The 6000-nt window shown below is 42.2% G+C and overlaps 1 protein-coding gene across 1 annotated transcript in view; it reads left to right on the forward strand.

The window, feature by feature from the left end:
* Positions 1-6000, forward strand: part of NSMCE2 (NSE2 (MMS21) homolog, SMC5-SMC6 complex SUMO ligase) — a 1433635-nt gene that overhangs the window by 244039 nt on the left and 1183596 nt on the right. The gene's annotated exons all lie outside the window — the stretch shown is intronic.

Here is a 6000-nt window from a genome sequence, read left to right on the forward strand (position 1 = left end):
ATTGCAGTTCTTTTTTTTCAAAGCAGCATCTGGGTGAGAATTCCTTGAGTTGTTCATATTCAGTGACTCGATATGTCTTCAAGTTACTTGACAGGAACATTTTTTTACATCTCCACCAAAGTTGATATTTATGTAGTTTAGTAGTTTATTTATAGATTTCTGACATTTTAAACTTGAAAATTTTCGTATATTATTATACTAGTTTGTGGAGCTCAGAATTCACTGCTGTCAGTTGGCCATCTAGGCTCCGCCTCCCGCTTCATTCATTCTTGACTGTTGGGTTTCTGTTCCGTCCTTGGAACCAACTCAGCCATTGTAACACGCTCGCTCAAGCTTGAAACTCTCGCGCTAAGGCTACCCATAGTGCCTCACTTCCCTTCCCCTCAAATCTCGTTTGTTATGTAGAGTTTTAGGACGTGTCATCCATGCTGTCAAGCTAAGTGCTTATTTTGTTTATATATTTTTCCTCTTTATAGCTTTCTATACCGTATAAAACTTTATCATTAACTTTTTCTGTAGTTTTATTGATAATTTTTGTGTGTGCGAGTGCTGTTTTTTTCCCTGTTATTACCTTTTGGTATTTTATTCTTTACCATCATTGGTATAGGCCCCTCTCTTCCCTTTTACATTTGGTGAATCTCTAATACCATCATTGGTATTCTCTTTCTCTTCCTTTACTCTTTCTGGGTATCTCTCCTTTACCGTTGGTGGTATGTTCCAAAAATAAAACTCTTCTTCGGGTCCTTTTCCCCTTATCTTATTATTGTGTGTGTGTGTGTGTGTGTGTGTGTGTGTGTGTGTGTGTGTGTGTGTGTGTGTGTGTGTGTGTGTGTGTGTGTGTGTCAGATCGGTTTCATTAACCTTATTTTATGATGGTAGAGAAACAGAAAGACACCACTGGCTTTAAGCAGTTTCAGTGTTGTAGCAGAAAGATGCCCAATTCGGATGGGCATCTTGGGTATGCTGCATTTGGAAGTCCAACTACCTTGTGATCTCTGTAAGGGCTTTAGTGCCTGAACCCTTGTAGAGTGCCAAAACAAATTAATAATCCTCAAGGGACTGTTAAAATGCCCTTTCTCAGAGGCTTTGTCTGAGGTGGAGATGTCTAAATCTCAGAAAGAAGTGAAAGAAAAGGAGCCACTCTGTTCCAACGTCTCCTCAGGCTCATGACCCTAAATCTTCCAAAGATCAGGTTTCTGCTTTGGAACCGAAGCCTAAAATAACCAAAATTGGCTTCAGCAACTGTTTCACTGCCGAAACCTATGACTCCTTCCACGGTGACTATGACTATTTTACCAGAAGCAACAAAACTTACCACGGTACTGACCCCTTCATCGGTACCTCTGACCCTCTCTGCACCAACACTAGTTTCACCCACACTGGTTACTTCCCCTGCATCACAAAGAATTGGTCAACTGACCACAGGGCTTAAGGTCGAATCACTGCCCAGGACTAGATACTCACCATCTATTGACTCCTTTTATGGTCAACAGTTGATCCCTTTCGCAAAACGTCCAGAATCCCCTCGGGGATGTCTGTTGGTTCCACCAGAAGCCTTTTGAAGTTTGATGTAGTCAGGTTAGTGGATCAGCTCTTGGTGGCCAGAGGTCTTCCAGCCCTTTCTAGGACCTCACTCCCATCTGGAGCCAAGGTCTGTGCTCCACGGACTCCATCCCATCTTCCTCCTTCAACCTCTCCGCAGGTCTTGGAGCCTTTAACTTTGATCCTGATACCATCTACTTCGGTGCCGATGGTGGATCTCACCTCTGCTTCGCAACTGCCTCTGTAGTCCTCTGCTCATTTGGGGCCGACTCACCCTCAGGACTGTGACTTGGCTGTCATTTCCGTGATCCCAAGTTCAGCGCCGATATTTTTCTATGGTGCCGTCTAAGGTTCTGGGTGCTTTAACAGTTCCAAGTCCTCTCGAGGTTCCTGATCTGGTGGTGGGCTCAACGGAGTGGGGTGTGACCCCAGTTCTGAGTTTGTCTTTCTCTGTTCTGGACTTCCATCTTGCTTCAGGTGGGACTACCTTTCAGATTATGGAAAGAGCTCTTGCCTCAGCAGGCTCACATTTGGCACCAACTCCGTCAGATTAGATGTACTCTGTTGATCTTCAGGATGCATATTACCACATAAAGATGGACAACTGCTCCAGAAGATACCTCCACGTCCATGCTGGGAGCCAGTCACTACCAATTTTGAGCACTGCCCTTTGGTCTCACCACAGCCCCCAGGGGTTCACCAAATACATGGCAGTGGTTATAGCTTATTAAAGGCTACAAGGATTCTGTTTGTGTCCTTATCTAGACGACCAGCTCCTCACCGCCCCCTCCAGGTATCTACTGCTTCATGCCTTGGTCTATGTCCTAGACCTTGCAGATTACTTAGGCATTTCAATAAACAGGGAAAACTCAAAGCTGTCTCTCACTCAAGAGATGGAATTCGTCTGAGCGACATTCAACACAAACTCCTTTATAGTTGCTGTACCTCTTCATAGGCTTCAAAGGTTAAGATCACAGCTTTAGGTGATACTGTCTCATGACAAAGTCCCAGCTCGCTTAGTCTTAAAATTCCTAGGGTCAGTGGCTGCAACAACTACTCTAATTCTGTTGGCAATGAACCACATGAAATTGCTCCAGTGGCTTCTGGCGCCACAGTGGTCTCTGTCGACACATCCGATGTCTTACCTTATCCGCATAACCAACCGATGCAAGCAGTATCTAATGTGATGGATGAAGTCAGAACAAGAATTATGGAGTCACCGTTTCACCCCTGCTCAGCCCAAGGCCGCAGTGACCACGAATGCATCTCTGATGGGGTGGGGGGGCATTTTCAGGGAAAGACTGTCCACGGCACTTGATCCCCCTCAGAGGCCAATTTGCATATCAATGTCCTGGAACTGAGGGACATGCTTCTAGTGTTTGTAGGCATTGCAACTGACCCTCCCTTCAGGGCCAATTGCTATCCAATCAGACATGTCAGTGGTCTGGTACATCAACAAACAGGGTGGAACTAGATCTTACCCTTTGTCAGGAAACCCCAAGAGTGTGGCAATTAGCGACAGCATCCATCCACTTTCTGATAGCAGTGCACATTCTGGGGAATTCCAGTGTGACTGCGGACAAGCTAAGCAGATGCATTCTCCTGCCTGACGAGTGGTCTCTCAATCCCAATGTAATGATGAAGATATTTTTTCGCTGGGGTCAGCCTTGCTGCGACCTCTTTGCATCTCCCATAAACCACAAATTCAACAGCTACTTTGCCCTGTCCCCCTTTAGGTGGAGTCCACAAGAGATGCTGTTCTACACGATTGGCCCCCAGGACTGCTTTACGCCTTTCCCCAGATTCCCCAGTTTTTGAGGAAGGCCGAACTGTTGAAAAGAAGAGTGATCCTCATTGTGCCTTACTGGCCCCAACAAGTCTGGTTCCCCTTTCTTTGGCCTCACCTTGTTCACTGTCTGTGGACTCTGGACCCAACCCCAGACCTGTTGTCTCATCCGCAGAGGATGGTCTGTCTCAACCAACACAGTCTCATGCTGACAGCTTGGTACCTCCACTTTCAGTAATTGCATGCAGAAAACTCCATCTTCTCCATTTCAGAAGATTCTTCTGGCTTCCCATAAACCATCCACCAGAAAACTTTATCTGAGTAAATGTTACAGATTTGTACTTTGGTCTCTTGCAGAAAAAAATGACCCTTTTCCAGCCTCAGTTGATAAGATTTTAGAATATTTGTCAACTATTTTCCAATCAGGAGCCTCAGCTTCTACTATTAGGGGTCACTTAGCTGCTATTTCCAATTTTCATAATGGGTTTGATAACCTTTCCTTAATGTCTCATTGCCTTTACAAAACCTTCTTGAAAGATGTTTTGCATTTGAAACCACTCTTTAAAGAACCCATCGAACCTTGGAATTTAACATTATTTTTGCGAAGTCAACCCTTTGAACCAGCAGCCACCTGTGATATCAAATTCTTATCTTGGAAGACCCTTTTCCTGGTGACCATCACATCAGCAAGGAGAATATCAGCATTGCAAGCTTTGTGCGTGAAACATCCATGCATTATTTTTCTCAAAGAGAGTATCACTTAGAACCATCACCTCTTTCTTCCTAATGTTATATTGGACGCAAACATTAGCCAAACTATAGACCTTCCAGTTTTCTTTGCAAATTTCTTAAACAAGGGAGAATAATGTTTACATTTGTTGGATTTGTACAGACTATTACACTTTTACTTGAATAGAACAAACTTGTTTAGAAAATAAGATCAGTTGTTTTTTCCTTTACAGGCACTCGACTGGGCAAACCAGTTTCCAAAGTTACCTTATCAAAATGGTCAAGAGATTGCATCACCTTTGTTAACGACCAAAATAAACTGAACCTATCAACAAAGGTCAAGGCTCATTCTACCAGATCAGTTTCCACTTCAGTAGCCTTTCATTCTAGAGCCTGTATGGATGACATTTGTGCAGCAGCCACTTGGAGACTACCCTGCATACCTTTATCACTCATTACAAATTGGATATGGTCTCCAGGGGAACACCATACTTTGGCTCTATGGTGCTCAGGAATATCCTTCCATGGGGCCTCCCGGGACATAAAGTAGCTAGGCACTTTGTCCCAACAGTCAAGAATGAATGCAGATCGACAACATCAGATAAAGAAGTTATGTTCAAGTTTTCATGACCTTATTTAAAAATGCGTATCTTTTATTTTTATTATTACTTTATTTCTCTTCTTTTCTATTTTGTCATTTTATATGTTGTTATTGTTTTACTATTTTGCACATGGAGCTTTTCTCCCCGGGCCTCTACTGAAAATGGACATGTATCCAGCTAGACTAGCCCGGTCAACAAATGTAAAATAAAATAAATAACGCTCCATTTGTGTTGTCAGTCTTCATTCATTCTTGACATCCCACCCTTCAACCCCCTCCAAAGACTCCTGGAGGTTCCGATCTAGTCCTGGTTTTGTAGTAGGGCAGGTGCTCAGGCAAAGATTCTACATTTTATTTCTATGGGCAAAACTCAATCTGAGAGGAAGGGAAGAGAGGCACTATGGGTAGCCTTAGCTCGACAGTTTCTGTCTGGCGCGAGCTTGTTACAACGGCAGAGTCGGCTCTGAGCATGGAACCAAAACCCAACAGTCAAGAATGAACGAAGATAGTCAACACAGACGAAACGTTATTGTAAGAACATAACTTCTTCTTAAGCATTTTTAATCTCTGGTTATCATCCATCTCTAATAGACCCATTTTTCTAAGTGGTTGACTACAATCTTAATTATGATCTTCAAATGTAAATGTAGAATTTATCTTAATTCCCAAATCTGTATATTGATCTGTTTCCCTGAAAGGGGAAGTTAAGTAAAATGAACGTTGCAGTAATTTATTACTAAAGTGCATAATATTAAATTTGTCTATATAAAATCTCAGTCCTGATATTATTGATCAGTACTACAGTGTTTCCATGTAATTATTTAATGATAAATAATCATTATCATCTTACAATATGAAACCAATTTTGCAATCATCTGTATATTTGTATAGCTAAAGTTTTTAAGTTCTTTGCTATTGTAAAGAAAATTATGTTAAATAATGTGTCCCAAAACAGAATCCTGGGTACACCAGAATGTTCGGTCATGATCTGCTTCCTGTAGTTAAGGGTCATCATCATCTTCTTTCAGCTGTTCCCATCAGGGGTCGCCACAGCGGATCATCTGATGTTAAGTTGTCTATCCCGCCTTCATTCTTGCTGGTTGGGTTGGCGCATTGTAAATTTTCCCAACAATATTAATAGAGATTCTACTTTGTATAAAGATCTTGTTACTCTTTACAACAATACTGGTCTGCAGTCAGTTAAAATGATTATTAAACATAAAGAAATGCAATTATCTGCCCTTAGATCAGATACAATCCCTTCACACAACTGTTTTGGCACACTCACATTTTCAACATCTTTTACATGTTTTCAATGGCATTCATCCATGTGTCAATAGAC

Source organism: Protopterus annectens, chromosome 3.part1, assembly GCF_019279795.1.
Source record: "Protopterus annectens isolate FY-2018-M chromosome 3.part1, PAN1.0, whole genome shotgun sequence".
NCBI lineage: Eukaryota > Metazoa > Chordata > Ceratodontiformes > Protopteridae > Protopterus > Protopterus annectens.